The following is a 17,921-nucleotide window of genomic DNA, read 5'->3' as shown; positions in this document are numbered from 1 at the left end:
AAGAGACCAATAGGTCTCTTTCGGTATCAAAGTCTATTTCAGGGAGGACACGTAGCACATCTTTAGTGTCCTGAAGATAGGTGGGCATTGTTGTACAATGGGCCGTAGAAAAATATCTACAAAGGTAGAAAGCGGCTCCAAAGCAGACCCTATTCCTGAAATAATGGGCCTTCCAGGTGGAGGTCTCTGTGGTTTGTGCACCTTAGGTAAAAGGTAAAAGTAAGGTGTTACAGGATGTTTAGCGACTAAGAAAATAGACTCATTTTGGGTAATCCAACCCTCCGACAGGGCCTCTTCAACTAAGTCCCTTATCTGTTTGAGGATTTCTTCGGTAGGATCTGTAGGCAGAGGAGAATATGCCTGTCTATTGTTCAGCTGTCTTAGACATTCTGCCTGATAGTCAGTAGTGTTAAGAATAACTATAGAGCCGCCCTTGTCCACGGGTTTTATAGTTATTGAATGATCCTCCCAGAGTGACTTCAGTGTTGCCTGTTCCACTTTGGTGAGATTGTTGAACGACCTCACTTTGGTACTCCAAAGTGTAGCAACATCGTCCACAACAGCTTTCTCGAAAGCCAAAACCTGTGGTGGAACCGTGTGTGCAGGGGGTTGGAATTTGGATTTGGCTTTGAGACCCGTATTCATGTCTTTATTCTCAGATTCTGCATTGTTATTATCCTTGAAAAGGTAGTGGAGTCTCAGCTTCCTAAAGAACTGGCTAAGTTCACATTGAAAGGTGAAAGGATCTCCGTGGTTGGTCATGACAAATCCTAGACCCTTGTTTAATACTTGTTCTTCAAGGGGACTCTAAGTTTTAGTTGATAAATTGACTACGAGGTATGATTCCCCGACGAGCCTGCTCTCTGGTTCTTGGCTGTTTGGCTCTACGTACCTGCATGGGGGCCTGTCTGATCTTCCCATTGGACCGTGTATGTTGTGCCGGTCGCCTTTTGCCTCTGGGTCGGCGTGGGCCAAACCCTAAAAAATGTTGCGAATTGTAGGTATTGGGAAACCCTTGAAAGTTAGAGGGAGGTGGTGGGGGTATGCCTGATGTTGGTTGGGAGGGAAACCCCAAGGAGTAGGTGGCCACCACTGTTGGTATTGATTCATGTGTTGGTTAGCATATGGATATGGTCTATTGCCCTTACCCCTTCCTCGTGGTGGAAATGTAGGTGTGCCAGTATTGGTATTGTCAGAATCGCTGCCATCGGAGCCTGAACTGCAGTAGTTCGATCCAAATCGTCCACCATTATTCCTGTGCTCCGGTGGTGTGACAAATCTTTTTTGAATTTATCTAATTTGGTTTGTAGGATGGTATCCTTAAACTCACAGGAGTTTTTATTGGATTCATCTTGCTGCTTTTTTAACAAAATAGGTGTTGCAGTTGTTCTAATAGCTGCCTCCAGGACCTGTATCTCAACTAAGATGGTATCAGCTATTCTTTTGGCTGTGCTAATAATCAATATTAACCAGTCTCTAGTGCACCTCCATGCTATAAGAGACCAATCTTTCAAAAAGATTTTATCTTGCAAGAATAGTCGGGGAGCATTGGAGACCACTAATCCAGGGGGGCACAACTAGCCCTAAGATATTCCACCATGGTTATGCCATGAACCAATGTCCGGGCATCTATGAGGATATATTTGTGTTGGAAGGTAGACCTGGGAGTGCAAGTCGCTGGGCACACATAGTTCAGTTACTAGAGTCTCCTCACATGTTGGTCCCTAGATGAAAGGGGATCTAATGGACAGGAATGTTGGGGACTGGAATAGACTGTGTAATTATGCTCTATGGGTGCTCTACTTCTGTTTTACCTCTTATATTTATGTAGTGTGGAGCCTCGTAGAACCTGAGCAAGGACCAGGTGAGGTGAGGTCCATTTTGGTGAAACACATTGTATAGGTGACATAGTAAGTTTATAATGACCATGCATTTTCCTCCATAGAATTCGTATTTCCTATCTGACATGGAGGGTTAATGTCATTGGTTGGTACGGGTTGTATCGTACTCAACCCTTTTACATCCTACTTTTTCACTTTGGTGGTGGTGGTGTTTCTTTTATTTCATCACTACTTAGTGCAACTATTGTAAGAACAGAGGCCCTGACGAATGCCATGGGATAAAATACCCGCTAGGCAGAAACATGTTGGCCCGTTATTAGACAGATATTTGTTGACTGTCCTTTTTTTTGCACTGTTCTATGTTTTTAATTAGGAGGTGTGGTTCGTCCGTAGAATAAAGTTAGAAATAGGAGGACACTCCATCCTATTTTAAAGTCACTATTTTTCTGTTGCACGGTTTCTCACTTCACCATCAAAGATCAGCCCTCATTGTTGGTCTGTTTGTAACTAATGGTGCGGCGCTTGAAGTCCCAATGATCAGGGGACTAGCCTGATTTGCACCGGGGTTTGGCCATATGATAGGACTGATCACTGAGTCAATTTGATGGTAACCCTTTGCTAATTGTTTTGGATTTGTCAACCATGTATGAATGATCTGTACTGTGTTGGCCTTTCCTATACATGTGGTGTTCACCTTGTTGTGAAATAAGCTGTCTTGATGTGACTTATCCACCCGAGATTCTGTTAACTCGGATTGACAGTGCAGCCACATAACTAAGCTGGTAGACCCTCCTGTTTTTTGTGTTATACATATGTAAGTAGCTGGGGATAATAATCAGGTAATGGTCTTTAAATTAAATATCCCTTGGACCCTCTCTAAACGGTTTGGTTGTTGATTACTTTTAGAAAGTGGACATTTCTGTTTGCTTATACCTCTGAGTGCTTTGCAGCCTGTCTCCAATGCATGCCTGGGTTGGGTAACAGCTACACTTTGTTCATTTCCACTAGACAGCCACAAACACAGGAAGGGGAGACTCATCTGCATTCGGAACACTCATCTGCACTCATCTGGGTATTCCTGGCCAGGGAGGAATTGGGTGAGGATGACACTTACACTTCTTTAGGTAGTGTCCTGTCTACACATAAAGGACTGATTTACCTTCCACAGATAGCCTGGCAGACAGGACTGGGTTAAAAGGGGTTCTAGCGCACGTTAGAGAGTTCATTTGAAGTCCTCCATAAAATCAAAGGCACTTTTGAGTATAAGGACTGGGTCTCTGACCCCCTAAAATCAGATACTTGTGGATCTGGAATTAAACCACTGTCAGAATGGCTGCAGTGGTGTTCAAGGGACTCAACTGGAGTGCATTACAGGAAGGACTGCATTTCTGCTTGCTGCCCTGCTGCCTGCTGCTCCCTTACTTTGTTGGAAGAAGAGTTGGACTCTGTCTTCCCTCCAAGTGATCTCAACGGCTCAGGGCCGGATTGGGAACTGCAACCAGCCCTGGCAGATTTCTGCTCCACTGGCCCAGGTGGGGATGCTAGCAAGAAGCACCGCTCCTGTTTTTGTTACAGGGTCATATATTACAGTACTGCTGCAAATCGCCCCCCCCCCCCCCCACCCCCAGTGACAAAACTGGCCACCACAGACACAAAATCGTCCCTCACCTCTCCGGCCCACCGGAGAAATGCCGGCTGCCCGCTATGGCCAGTCCCACCCTGCAAGGGATAGTTGGCTTGCCCCCATTTCTCGAAGTCTCAGGGCCATCAAAGACTTAGTTTTAATTTTTACTACACTGCTGTAAGAGCCCGTTCTGTGAGAACCAGCACGTCGCCTTGCACAAGATAAAAGTCCAATGCTGTGCAAACCAGTTCTCTACTCTTCACAAGAAAAGAACTCCATGCTGTGAAAATCATTGCTTCAGTCTCCAACAGATGTGCTTCATGTGTCATTCCAATAAAGGACCTGCATTTCTTTGCCAATCTACAATAGAGTACTGACTAGCGGCAGTCCAGATCACCACCTTCCTGTTGCTAAGCGCTGCCGGGGCAACGTTGTGCCCTAAATACAACTTTGACTGTGTGAGGCCACTGAGCCCACCCGCTTCAACCAGAGCTGCACGAAGATGGGTCACTGTGGCTACCCGCAGCCCCAGGAAAAAGACCATTGGGAGCCCCGACCTTACGCCGTCAATGCCAGCAGCTCGTCTGAATCTTGCTGCCTCGCACAAGAAAAGGTAGTGTGAATCCTAAGACCCGTGAGGTATCAGCAACTGACTAGTGTGATAACACAGGTGGCGGGTTTAGTTAACGCATTCACTCTTCAGGGGTCAGCCAAAAACATACCCTTTCAAGACTTATGTAGCACTGCTTTCCCGCTCCAATGCTCAGAAAGCCCTTTTGCCGATACCCTGATTGTTATAATTGCACTAAAATTACAATGAAAGAAGTGAATGTGTTTTACCTGCAGTGCAAAAAACTCATAACTTGTATGTTTGTTGTTTTGGTCTTATTTTGCTCATATAAGTATTCCTATTGTTCTAAACCTGTGTGAAGTCTTTATGGTGTTCTCATTGTGTTACTGTGTGTCTGTGTGTGTGTTGCATAAATACTGACACCTCTGTGCCAAGCTACCACGGCGTGAGCACAGGTTATCTTTCCGTGTGTATATAGCTTACTCTGACTAGACTGGTGGTTCCTGCTTGGCTTGTGTGTTTACCTCAGCCAACCAGGAATTCCATTTCTAACACCATCCCTGAACATGGATTCTTAATAGACCCATCAGCGACTCCACATCCATAGATTGCACCAATTGCATTTGAAGGCATATATCCAAGGCACACTTGAAAGTGCCCAGCAGACAGCGGAATACAAGCCGTACGCTATGTAACCATACATGTTGAAAGGACAAGGACCAGTCGTCATTCAGTTTCTGATGTAAGGGCGCACCAAAGTTCTTCATCATGTGACCACATCACATCAGCACGTGTGGTAGTTCCATTCCCATTTGGCCACATGGTGGAACATCCATTGCGGAAACAAAAATAGAAGGAGAATCCAGACAATCGGAAATAGAATAGACGGTATCCTCCAAAGATGCTGGAAACCAAGGAGTATATAAAAGATAGAATAATTCTGAAGACAGTCTGGAAGGTACTAACAAACCAAGACCCATTGCTTTGATAAAATGTACAACTCCCGCAGCATTTGAAGGATTAATTATGCTGTGCACAAGTTCTCCAAAGTTTTGTGGGAAGTTAGTGTGTAGTAGTGATGGTATTTCAGAAGAAGAACTTGCAACTTGAAAGCCAAGGACCACATGTATCAAAAATACATTTAGCATTCCTTAAATACCGAATTTTAGGTAATATATGTTTAAGGAATGCAAAATGGTATGTAAGAAAAAAGAATTACCTAATAGCAATTCCAAAAGATTCACAGTTTCATTTAGTTAATCGTTATTAAGTAATACTACTCCATCTGTTCATATGGGGCTAAAAACCCATAGGTGCAAATGATTTTGCATGGTCTAATTTGCCATTACCTAATTGGTAATCGCAAATTAGATGATGCAATACCAAGGGTGCCTGAAGGCCTACGACCCCCCCCCCCCCGAATCACCTCAAACACAAGGGCATGTGTGCGCTACATAGCACTTTGAAAAATGCATTTTTGTGCATTTTTACAAAATTTGCACATGGTTACCATCAACTCTGAGTCGATGTTAATAACATTCACAGTTTGCATTTAAAAAATGCTTGGTACATGTGCAAATTAAATTGTACAAATTGCGATTCCCTATTTTAGTCCCAATTTTAGGTAATCACAATTTTTGCGATTATTAAAATTGTGACTAGAAAGCCTTTCATACATTTTGAAAGAATATTTTGCAGTTAGTTGCAAATGGGTCAAATTACCGATTCACATCGTTTGTGAATTCAAGATTCTTTGAAACATGTGGCCCCAAATGAAACTTCCTTCTGAAACACTAAGGTTTTCAGTCTGCTCAGACTATCAAAGTTCACATTAAAAAATAGATATTGAAGGCCAAACCGTGATTCATCTAACTCTTCGAGCCGGTGGAAAAAGCACATTCGTACAACAGGTCACAACTCTGGAAAATGTCACCACACAGGATACTCCAGGTTTCATCCTGCAGCAACCTTGGTCATCCAACATCAAATAACTTCCATTAGAGAGCAATCTGAATGCCAGATGAATTACAGCAGCTGTGGAACTCTTCATATAACAAGCTAAGTTTGTTTTTGAAGCATTATAAGCTCCATGAAGAGTGACCTACATGCAAAATAAAAAATAGTCTGAAGAATTCTAGCAATCTGTAATGCTAAGAGGAAGTTCGGTTTCCCCATTCGTGCACCTGTAATCAAAAAGTAGGATCCATGTCTTGTGTACAAATCTCTCCCCTAACGCTTCATATCTGCCAACCTGAAAGTGTTCCAAACAGGACGTGAAGTGAAATGTTGACATTGGCAGAGAAATACATTCTTGAATTAACCAATCTGCTGATGATGTTTCCACCACAATAAATGGTAAATACTCTAAATGGTCTGTGTTTAACATTGTGTATGTTGTGCCCTTCTTTGCCATTATCTTCTGCACATGTGTCAAATTATATGGCAGAAATGAATCGGTACAACACTCCACTCCACTTTATGACAGGCCACCTCCCTCTATGACATGATACTCCACTCTATGACACTCAACTCCACTCTACAACACTCAACGTCACTCTACGACACGCTACTCCACTCTATGATATGCCACTGCACTCTGCGGCATGCCACTTCACTCTTTGATATGCCACTCCACTCTACATCATTCCACTCTATCTGTTCCACTCAAAGACACTCTACGACATGACACTGTATGACACACTACTCCAGTCTACTGTACGACACGCCACTCCAGTCTACTGTACGACACGACACTTCACTCTGAGGTAACAACTGGAATAAAAATATATATGACAAAAGACAATCTATGACACGCCATTCTACTCCACTGTATGACACACCACTCCACTCCACTGTACGGCACAACACTTTTCTCTACCACACGTCATTCCATTCTATGATACTCCACTGTATGAGACTCCACTCTATAACATGCCACTCCACTGTATCACACGTCACTCAACTCTAGGAAATGACACTCTACTCTATGACAAACCACTCTACTCTGACATTCTATGCCACAATACTCTAAGACACACAACTCCACTCTACGACTTGTAACTCCACTGTACACCACCCACCTCTACAACCTTCTATTCCTTTCTATGCTCCTTCACTCTACACAAATATAGAACACTTTACAATACACCACTCCACTGTATGACATGCCACTCCACTCTGACACACCTCTCCACTCTATGAAACTCCATGATACTCCACTGTACAACACAGCACTCCATTGTACAACATGCCACTCCACTATACACCACTCCACTCAACTTTACACTCCTTCACTCGAAGACACTCTACGACAGGTTTCTATAAGACACGCCACTGCAATCTACTTGACAATATACCACTATACGCCATGCCACTCCACTCCACTCAACAAGACTCTACTCCACTCTATGGCCCTTTACTGCATGCTACTCTTTGACACTCTACAACAAGCCACACCACTTCACTGCACTCTATGACACACCACTCCACTCTACGACACATCATTCTACTCTGTTCCGCCATGCCACTTTATTGAATGACACACCACTCTACGACATAACACTTCACTCTGACAGGCCACTCCAATCCACTCTAAGACACGCCATTCAATGACATGTCACTCCACTCTACTCTATGAAGTGCCACTCCACTCTAATCCATGACATGGCACTCCACTCTATGCCACTCCACTCTAAGAGACTCTACTCCACTCTACGACACTCCTCACCCCTCCACTCTACAACATCTGTCTGCACTCTATGGCGCTCCACTCAATAACAGTCTACTCCACTCTATACCACTCTACAACACTCTGCTCAACCCTATGCCACTTTTATGATACTCTACTCCACTCTACATAGGTGCAAATGATTTTGCATGATCTAATTTGCCATTACCTAATTGGTAATAGCAAATTAGATAATGCAATACCAAGGGTGCCTGAAGGCCTAAGACCCCCCCCCCCCCCCCGAAGCACCACAAACACATGGGCATGTTTGCGCTACATAGCACTTTGAAAAATGCATTTTTGTGCATTTTTACAAAATTTGCACATGGTTACCATCAACTCGGAGTCGATGTTAATAACATTCATAGTTTGCATTTAAAAAATGCTTGGTACATGTGCAAATTAAATTGTACAAATTGCGATTCCCTATTTGTAGTCGCAATTTTAGGTAATCACAATTTTTGCGATTATTAAAATTGTGACTAGAAATCCTTTCATACATTTTGAAAGAATATTTTGCAGTTACTTGCAGATGGGTGAAATTACCGATTCACATCGTTTGTGAATTCAAAATTCTTTGAAACATGTGGCCCCAAATGAAACTTCCTTCTGAAACACTAAGGTTTTCAGTCTGCTCAGACTATCAAAGTTCACATTAAAAAATAGATATTGAAGGCCAAACCATGATTCATCTAACTCTTCGAGCCGGTGGAAAAAGCACCTTCGTACAACAGGTCACAACTCTGGAAAATGTCACCACACAGGATACTCCAGGTTTCATCCTGCAGCAACCTTGGTCATCCAACATCAAATAACTAACATTATGTAACGACCGGATTTTTCGGACCAGATAGAATCAGACTAGAACACCACTAAGCCAGCCGAAACTTAACCACCTCCCTCCTCAGGAACCATCTATCCAGGCACCTGGGTACCTACCTGAGGATGGGGAATTAGCAATATACAAGCTTAGATCTTCTAAAACACCACACTCATACAATATAGTCTCGCGGCAACATGGGCCCAGACTAAACTACCCTGAGGCAGTTCTGATTACTTACCATTACACACTGACTACACCCAGTGCTCTCTCAAGCTACAATCTTGTGGGTATATGCACTGGATCCTCCCAGTGCTCTCACTATTTCATACAAACACAAGCCACAATCCTGTGGGTATACACATTGACCGCAGTCAATGCTCTCATTAACGCCACTTTCCCTAGAGGCGATCTCACTACACACCGTATCCTCCCGGTGCTCTCTCAAGCCACAATCTTGTGGGTATACACATCAACTACAGTCAATGCTCTCATTAACGCCGCTACACAACGACAATCACTTTCCTATGAATACCTTCAGCTCTCCATGTTGGGAAATCTCTCGCTATCTACTAGAATTACAATACTACAATATTATGGATCACACACGAATGGCCAAATTACACTGTGTAAGAGTTATTACCTATTTCAAGAGCTCCTCTCCCCCTCATTGTTCAGTTACCATTTACCTGGACGGGAGTCGCATCCGTTCACATAACAGCATCTGACTAGAAGAAAGGTTAACTTTACCATAAGAAAATAACAAGTACACACTAGTTCACTAAGAACTGGGGTATCTCTATTCATTAATAATATCAACACTATAACACTACAATATCACACATAGCCTGAAAAGTAAAAGGGGAATAGACACATACACAGATCTGCGGGGTATCTTTATTATAATGGAAAACTTTATTACTATAACACATCCACATGTAACTGACAGGGACTGTAGATAGCTAAAAAGGGAATGGATTATACTGCACACCGCTGAAAGAAAAAGGATTAGCAATACAGTAGGGAATCTAGCCTAGGAAATAAAAGACAAGGTTAATGTATATGGGCACTAATATAACAGGACAGATATCACCTGATTAGTATGAAGTCTTGCTCTAGCTGTCATCTGGGTTCCTCTCTCGTCTGTGCCTTGGCTCATCTCAGATTCTCCCCAGCACTCTTGGACACACATCTGCGCTGATCACTCTGCACTGGATTCCTCTCCCCCACGAACTGTCTTCACCTTTCAGCTTCAGTCTAATGATATAGTTTCTGCCGCTCTGATAACCGTTTTCTCCACTAGCTTCTTCACTCTGTCGGATTATCCCAGCTCCAATGTCCAACTCACTCCAGCTGCTCCCACAGACTAATCCACGATATAACTTCAGTCTCTTCCAAAAGGCATCACTCCAGACTCCAGCTGTTAACTGCCTGCTCCAACTGATCACAACTCCTTCTGATAAGTAACTGCTTCTGACTGCTTTCTTCAGCTCCAAACATCATCTGCCTTCTCTCTCCAGCTCCAAACACCATCGGCTCACAACTGCTTCTGACAACTCCAGCAACCAACTGACTGCTCTCTGTTCCAAACACCAACTGACTGACCTTTCTCATTCCAAGAACCGACTGACTGCTCTCTGTTCCAAACACCAACTCACTGACTGACTCTTCTGCACTTCGCTAATATGGAATGCTCTCCCCTCATGGAAATTTCCAACAGAGAGCTGCCTCCCACCGAATTCCTGTGCCAGCTCCGAGGCCTCCTGCGCAGCCTGCAGTGACCATCTGCATGTTACGTCTAGGCCCAAGAGACAAACACATTCTTTCGATAAGATCCAGTCTCGGCTGGTTTTCCCCTAGCACACAACAGGATTAACTATAAACATCACCTTTACCCCTGCAAGCATCTCAGTCTGCAGGGACAGAAAGCAAAATGGAGTCTCTCTAGTTCTGGGCCTTGTAGGCCCGAAAAGGACTTAACTCTATCAGAGTACATACACAAACCATACCAATATGTAATATAAAGTCAGAACTATAGGATCCACCCTCTACTATAGGTAGGATGATGAAAGGGCACATAATTATGTCAAAGCCAATAGGCAATAGATGGATTAGAGTCAAGAATAAGGGATCTATCATCATATAAAGCAGCTATCCTCTATTTTATGCTTCTAGGTCTGAAAAGAGGCCTAAAAGGACCAAAACAAGCTAAGAATAGGGATCCAGGATGGTAGCAAGCTTAAAGTCATAATCACTAAGAAATAGAGCCAAAAACCCGGTCAGAACACATTAGAGAGCAATCTGAATGCCAGACGAATTACAGCAGCTGTGGAACTCTTCATATAACAAGCTAAGTTTGATTTTGAAGCATTATAAGCTCCATGAAGAGTGACAACATGCAAAATAAAAAATAGGCTGAAGAATTCTTGCAATCTGTAATGCTAAGAAGAAGTTCAGTTTCCCCATTTGTGCACCTGTAATCAAAAGGTAGGATCCATGTCTTGTGTACAAATCTCTCCCCTAACGCTTCATATCAGCCAACCTGAAAGTGTTCCAAACAGGACGTGAAGTGAAATGTTGACATTGGCAGAGAAATACATTCTTGAATTAACCAATCTGCTGATGATGTTTCCACCACAATAAATGGTAAATACTCTAAATGGTCTGTGTTTAACATTGTGTATTTTGCGCCCTTCTTTGCCATTATCTTCTGCACATGTGTCAAATTATATGGCAGAAATGAATCGGTACAACACTCCACTCCACTTTATGACATGCCACCTCACTCTATGACATGATACTCCACTCTATGACACTCAACTCCACTCTACAACACTCCACGTCACTCTACGACACGCCACTCCACTCTATGATATGCCACTGCACTCTGCGGCATGCCACTTCACTCTTTGATATTCCACTGAACTCTACATCATTCCACTCTATCTGTTCCACTCTAAGACACTCTACGACATGACACTGTATGACATACCACTCCAGTCTACTGTACGACACGCCACTCCAGTCTACTGTACGACACGCCACTTCACTCTGAGGTAACAACTGGAATAAAAAACTATATATATGACAAAAGACACTCTATGACACGCCATTCTACTCCACTGTATGACACACCACTCCACTCCACTGTACGGCACAACACTTTTCTCTACCACACGTCATTACATTCTACGATACTCCACTGTATGAGACTCCACTCTATGACATGCCACTCCACTGTATCACACGTCAATCAATCAATCAATCAACGACATTTATAGAGCGCACTACATACCCGGTCTCAAGGCGCTGGGGGGAGGGGGGTGCCGCTACTGCTCGAACAGCCAGGTCTTCAGCTTCTTCCTGAAGGAGAGGTGGTCTTGGGTCAGGCGCAGGTCGGTCGGGAGGGAGTTCCAGGTCTTGGCGGCCAGGTAGGAGAAGGACCTTCCTCCTGTAGTCGCTCTTCGGATGCGGGGGACGGCGGCGAGGGCGTGGTTGGCTGATCGGAGGTGGCGTTTGGGAGCGTAGAAGTTGATTCGGTTGTTGAGGTAGCTCGGGCCTTGGTCGTGTAGGGCTTTGTGTGCGTGGGTGAGGAGGCGGAAGGTGATTCTTTTGTTGACGGGGAGCCAATGTAGGTCTCTCAGATGTCCGGAGATGTGGCTGGTTCGTGGGATGTCGAGGATGAGTCTGGCTGAGGCGTTCTGGATCCGCTGGAGTCTCTTCTGGAGCTTGGCGGTGGTACCGGCGTAGAGGGCGTTGCCGTAGTCCAGTCGGCTAGTGACGAGGGCCTGGGTGACGGTCTTCCTGGTCTCGGTGGGGATCCATCAGAAGATCTTCCGTAGCATGCGTAGGATGTTGAAGCACGCCGAGGAGACGTTGTTGACTTGCCTGGTCATGGAGAGGGAGGAGTCCAGGTTGAAGCCCAGGTTGCGTGCGTGGTCTGTTGGTTTGGGTGCGGTGCCCAGGGCGGGAGGCCACCAGGAGTCGTCCCAGGCGGAGGGTGAAGAGCCCAGGATGAGGACCTCCGTCTTGTCTGAGTTCAGTTTCAGGCGGCTGGTCGTCATCCACTCGGCTACCTCTTTCATCCCTTCGTGCAGGTTGGCTCTGGCGGTGGCGGGGTCGTTGGTCAGGGAGAGGATCAGCTGGGTGTCGTCGGCGTAGGAGATTATGCTGAGGTTGTGTTGGCGTGCGACGGCTGCGAGGGGACTCATGTGGACGTTGAAGAGGGTTGGGCTGAGCGAGGAGCCTTGAGGAGCGCAGATGACTTCGGTGGCTTCTGATCTGAACAGGGGGAGGCGGACTCTCTGTGTCCTTGCGGCGAGGAAGGAGATGATCCACTCCAGTGCCTTCTCCTGGACTCCGACGTTGCGGAGGCGTTGTACTAGGGTACGGTGGCAGACAGTGTCGAAGGCCGCGGAGAGGTCTAGGAGGATGAGGGCCGCTGTTTCTCCATTGTCGAGCAGGGCTCGGATGTCATCGGTTGCTGCGATCAGGGCAGTCTCGGTGCTGTGGTTGGCCCGGAAGCCAGACTGCGAAAGGTCGAGGAATCCGTTTGTCTCGAGGAAGGCGGCCAGCTGCTTGTTGACGGTCTTCTCAATGACTTTTGCGGGAAACGGGAGCAGCAAGATGGGTCGGTAGTTCTTGAGGTCGGTGGGGTCGGCTGATGGCTTCTTTAGTAGGGCGCTGAGTTCAGCATGCTTCCAGCTCTCCGGGAAGGTAGCGGTGTCAAAGGAGGTGTTTATGATGTCCCGCAGGTGGGGTGCGATGACAGCGTCGGCCTTGTTTAAGACGTGGTGAGGGCAAGGGTCGGTCGGAGATCCGGAGTGGATGGAGTTCATCGTGCGGACGGTGTCTTTGGTGCTGATCGGGGTCCAGGCACGGAGGCTGGTGGTGGGGGGCGGTGGTTCGGTCATGGCGTGCGTCGGTTGAGTGCTGAAGCTGTTGTGTATATCCGCGATCTTGTTGTGGAAGTAGGAGGCGAGGGAGTTGCAGAGGTCTTGCGAAGGGGTGATGTTGTTGTTTTCGGCGTTGGGGTTGGAGAGCTCTTTAACGATGTTGAAGAGTTCCTCGTTGTTCTGTGCGTTGTTGTCCAGTCGTTCCTTGAATGCAGTTTTCTTGGTGGTGTGGATCAGTTGGTGGTGTTTTCGGGTGGCGAGCTTGAGGGCAGTCATGTTGTCCGGTGTTGGGTCTCTGCGCCAGGCTTTCTCAAGGGCTCTGCAGTTCTTCTTGGAGCTCTTGAGTTTGTCGGTGAACCATGGGGCTTTCTTGCTGCCGGGTCTGCTAGGCGGGTCCTCAGAGGGGCGAGGTCGTCTGCGTAGTCGCTGATCCACTTCGTGAGGTTGGTGGCCGCTTTGCTGGGGTTCGTTGCGCTGGTGGGTGGGTTCTTGCTCAGGGAGGTCGCGAGCTGGTCGGCTGTGATCTTGTTCCAGCTTCTGCGTGCAACCTGTTTCTGTTGGTGGTGGATCATGGTCCTTTTGAAGCTGAAGTGGATGCAGCTGTGGTCCGTCCAGTGGAGTCCGGTCGTGGCTGAAGGCGATGTCCTTGCTGGATGAGAAGACGGGGTCGAGTGTGTGTCCGGCGTAGTGGGTGGGGGTGGTCACCAGTTGCTTGAGTCCGAGGTTGGCGAGGTTGTCCAGTAGGGTGGTGGTGTTGCAGTCGTTGTTGTTCTCCAGGTGGAAGTTGAGGTCCCCGAGGAGGATGTAGTCAGCAGAGGGGAGGGCGTGTGGGCTGATGAAGTCGGCGATGTCCTCGCTGAATTGTGTGCGTGGTCCCGGGGGTCTGTAGATGAGGGTGCCTCTGAGGGTGGTCCTGGGGTTGATGTGGATCTGGAAGTGCAGGTGCTCAGCGGGTGCGAGGGTGTCGTCGGTGTTGGTTGTGATGCGGATGGAGTTCCTGTGGATCAGGGGTCTCCAACCCGTCGATCGTGAGCTACTGATAGCTCGCCGAGACCCTGGGAGTAGCTCGTGACACTTGCTGCTCAATTTAGTAGCCCTTTGGTGGTGTTTGGGCTTTTTAGGCTTTTTTTCAGGCTGCGTTGCCCGCCCTCAACCAAACCAGCAGCTCTGATTGGCTTTGAGTTAGCTTGGGTAATGGGCTGAAGAGTGTGACGTTCCTCTTCTTTGTGGAGATCAGCGTCTCGATTATGCGCCCCCTGCCTTTTCCTCACTAGCACCGCGCTGTTCATTGTTTGAATCACGAGCGCGAAAGGTGCTAGTGTGGAGCAGAAGCAGGCATGGCAGGGCAGACCAGCTGGTTTTCAGGTCACGCAAGAAGTACAAAACTGCCGGGACCTGCACCATCTGCTGATTACAGCAGTAGAGCCTGCCACCTTATCTTTCATCAGAGCAGCAGGCAAGCCGTGAGAGCACACCCTGGAGCCACAACACTTATGCCGGTAAGAGTAAACTTTACATACACCACTAAATGATTTTACTTAGACGTGGCATACTTCCGGCTTCTTTCCATGTGCTTGCCTGATAAACACCTCAGTCGTGCCCTGGTTTTGTAGTTAACCACTGGCAGTGCCCCTGTACCGCACGCGGGAAAATGCCTCTCGAGCTCCCACGCCATCTTATTCCACTCCAGGTGATTCAATTATCACAGCGCGACACCAATTAAACTGTTATCTTTCTATCAGTGCTACCAGTATACCCAGTATTACATTTGCCAATGTCCTGCAGTCTTGCCGAGAGCTCATCAATTGGCTTATTAAACGCTTCTCGTCATTAGTGCGAACTCCCAGGGAAGTGGAGGCCTCTTCTGTGCCTGCAGGTCCAAGGAGGCAGGTCTTCATTCGGTGATCTGTGAAGGGAAGCAGAGGCCCCGGGGTGCCCGGGAAGGGAACAGACGGAACAGTTGTTCCTGCAGCTTAAAGAGGCCTGCTGTAATTCATCTCGCAAGGGGCACTCATAAGTGGCCAGAACACAGAGGAAAGAAACACCCCCACAGGTAAAGGATGTCTTCACAGTGAAACTGCAGGCCAGTGCTGGCATCCAGCCAAGTGAAGGCAGGAACACTAGGAACAGCAGATCAACGGACAGGAGCAGAGGGCAGGCAAGGTCTCATTTCGTACAGTTACACACAACTCACATATAAACACACAAACGGAGCTGCCAATTGGTCAGTCTCCTTGTTTTGCATGCTGTGGTTTTTATGCAAGTATTTAAAATGGTAAAAGGTAAACCTCAGGTTCTGTTGGCTGAACGGAAATATCACACAGAATATGGCCTCTTGCCAAGCGTGCCTATGCATACATTTTCTGCATTAACATAAATTTTAGGTTTGTGATGTTGACAGTTTCACTTTTTGTTATAGCTGCTTAAAAGTGATTTTTGTAGCAAAGTAGATGAAAAACCATGCCTACAATTTTTCCAATTCTTTCACCGTGCAGTGCTATCAAATGGTTTAACTTTAATGAGTGATTGTTTACATTTGGCAACGGGCAGATTGTCCCATGCAATACATTTTGGAAATGGATATAAAGTAAATTAGTCAGGCATCGAGTGTGACTGGGTTAAAATATACACATGCCATCAAAGCAAGGTCTGCCTAAAAAACTGTCTTCGAACGGGCAATTTATTTCTAAAGTAAAATTAATTTTGTGTTGTGTTTTATAGCATTTTACTTTCTCACTACTAGCTCTTTGTGGGCCGATCTTTTTGGCTGGTGGGCTGTGCCAATGCTTGAATGTGTTTTTTTTTAGCTATTTGTGTGCTGATTTCATTGGCTGGTGGGCTGGTTTTTATTGTTAGTGTTTCTGATATTGCCAAACGTTGTGTGCTGCAAGCACAAATAGACTAGTCTTCATACCTTGAAAAACACCACCTACTATTCAAAATGTCTTTGCATTACAGTTTAAAACCTAATTTGCAAATGTTGCCCATATTTTAGCTATTAGATTTGGCGTGGAGGGTCTCTCTGACAAATGCGCGAGTTGCTTGGGGTTTAGTAGCTCACGACAATTTTCACGGACCAGAAGTAGCTCTCACTACACAAAAGGTTGGAGACCCCTGCTGTGGATGATGGTGATGCCTCCTCCTGTCTGGTTGACGCGGTCCCTCCGGATGATCTTGTAGCCGTCTGAGATGGCGATGGCGTTGTCGGGCGCTGAGGAGGCGTTCATCCAGGTTTCCGTGAGGAAGGCGACGTCTGGGGCTGTGGTGTCGAGCAGGTTCCAGAGCTCGACGGCGTGTATGTGGATGGAGCGGGTGTTGAGCAGGATGCACTTCAGGTGGCTGCTGCTGTTGCTCGTCAAGGTCTTGGGCACTGCTGTAGTGGTGCAGGTCGGATGCAGGTGAACTTGCAGGAGTTGCAGCAGAAGGGTCCGTGGGTACGTCTCGGGGTGGCTCGGTAGCATCCCGGGATTCGGCCGGCGTTGAGTGCGTTGAGGGTGGCGGTGTCGTACGTCCGGTGGGTGGGCTGGGGTCTGCGGGGGCCAGGGGTCCTGGGGCTGGGAGTGATCCAGGCGCGGACGGGCGCAGACGGGCTTACCTTCGGCGCTCAATCGGTGCTTCCGCTGCGCGCGTCCGCTGCGCGGTCACTCTGGGGGCGTCATAAAAGAGGAGCCGGGAGGGCGGGTCAGCTGGGTGGCGGGAGCGGGGCGGCCAATGGGCAGGGGGGGCGGAGTCGGCGGGGGTCAGTGGCGGGAAGGGGCTCTAAGGGCGGCTCTGCGGCGGCTGGGTCGGCGGAGGAGACCCACGGAAGGGGGAGGGTAGCAGAGGGGGGAAGGGGTGCACAGGGCAGCAGGAAGGGAGAAGGAGACAGGGGACGAAGAACAGCAGAGGGGAAAGAAAGATAAACGAAGTAGGCAGGGGCGGGGGCAGCAGGAGGGGGGAGAATGCAGAAGGCAGCTGGGCTGGGCGGAGCAAGGCTCAGGCAGGCAGCAGGCAGCAACGAGGCCTCGGAGCAAGGCTCAGGTGGCGGCCGGCAGGAGCAGCGGAGGTGGGGCGGCCGCGCCTTGGAGAAGGCTCAGCAAATAACTTCCATTAGAGAGCAAACTGAATGCCAGACGAATTACAGAAGCTGTGGAACTCTTCATATAACAAGCTAAGTTTGTTTTTGAAGCATTATAAGCTCCATGAAGAGTGACCTACATGCAAAATAAAAAATAGCCTGAAGAATTCTTGCAATCTGTAATGCTAAGAAGAAGTTCAGTTTCCCCATTCGTGCACCTGTAATCAAAATGTAGGATCCATGTCTTGTGTACAAATCCTCCCCTAACGCTTCATATCTGCCAACCTGAAAGTGTTCCCATCAGGACGTGAAGTGAAATGTTGACATTGGCAGAGAAATACATTCTTGAATTAACCAATCTGCTGATGATGTTTCCACCACAATAA

General features: G+C 47.1%; 1 protein-coding gene across 1 annotated transcript in view; it reads right to left on the bottom strand.

Moving 5' to 3' along the window:
- MSH4 (mutS homolog 4) overlaps positions 1-17,921 on the bottom strand; it is a 1,592,310-nt gene that overhangs the window by 489,010 nt on the left and 1,085,379 nt on the right. The gene's annotated exons all lie outside the window — the stretch shown is intronic.

The sequence above is a fragment of the Lissotriton vulgaris genome, chromosome 1_1 (assembly GCF_964263255.1).
Source record: "Lissotriton vulgaris chromosome 1_1, aLisVul1.2, whole genome shotgun sequence".
In the NCBI taxonomy this organism is placed as follows: Eukaryota; Metazoa; Chordata; class Amphibia; order Caudata; family Salamandridae; genus Lissotriton; species Lissotriton vulgaris.
Note: the sequence above shows the minus strand (reverse complement) of the source record. Positions and strands in the feature narration are given on the sequence as shown.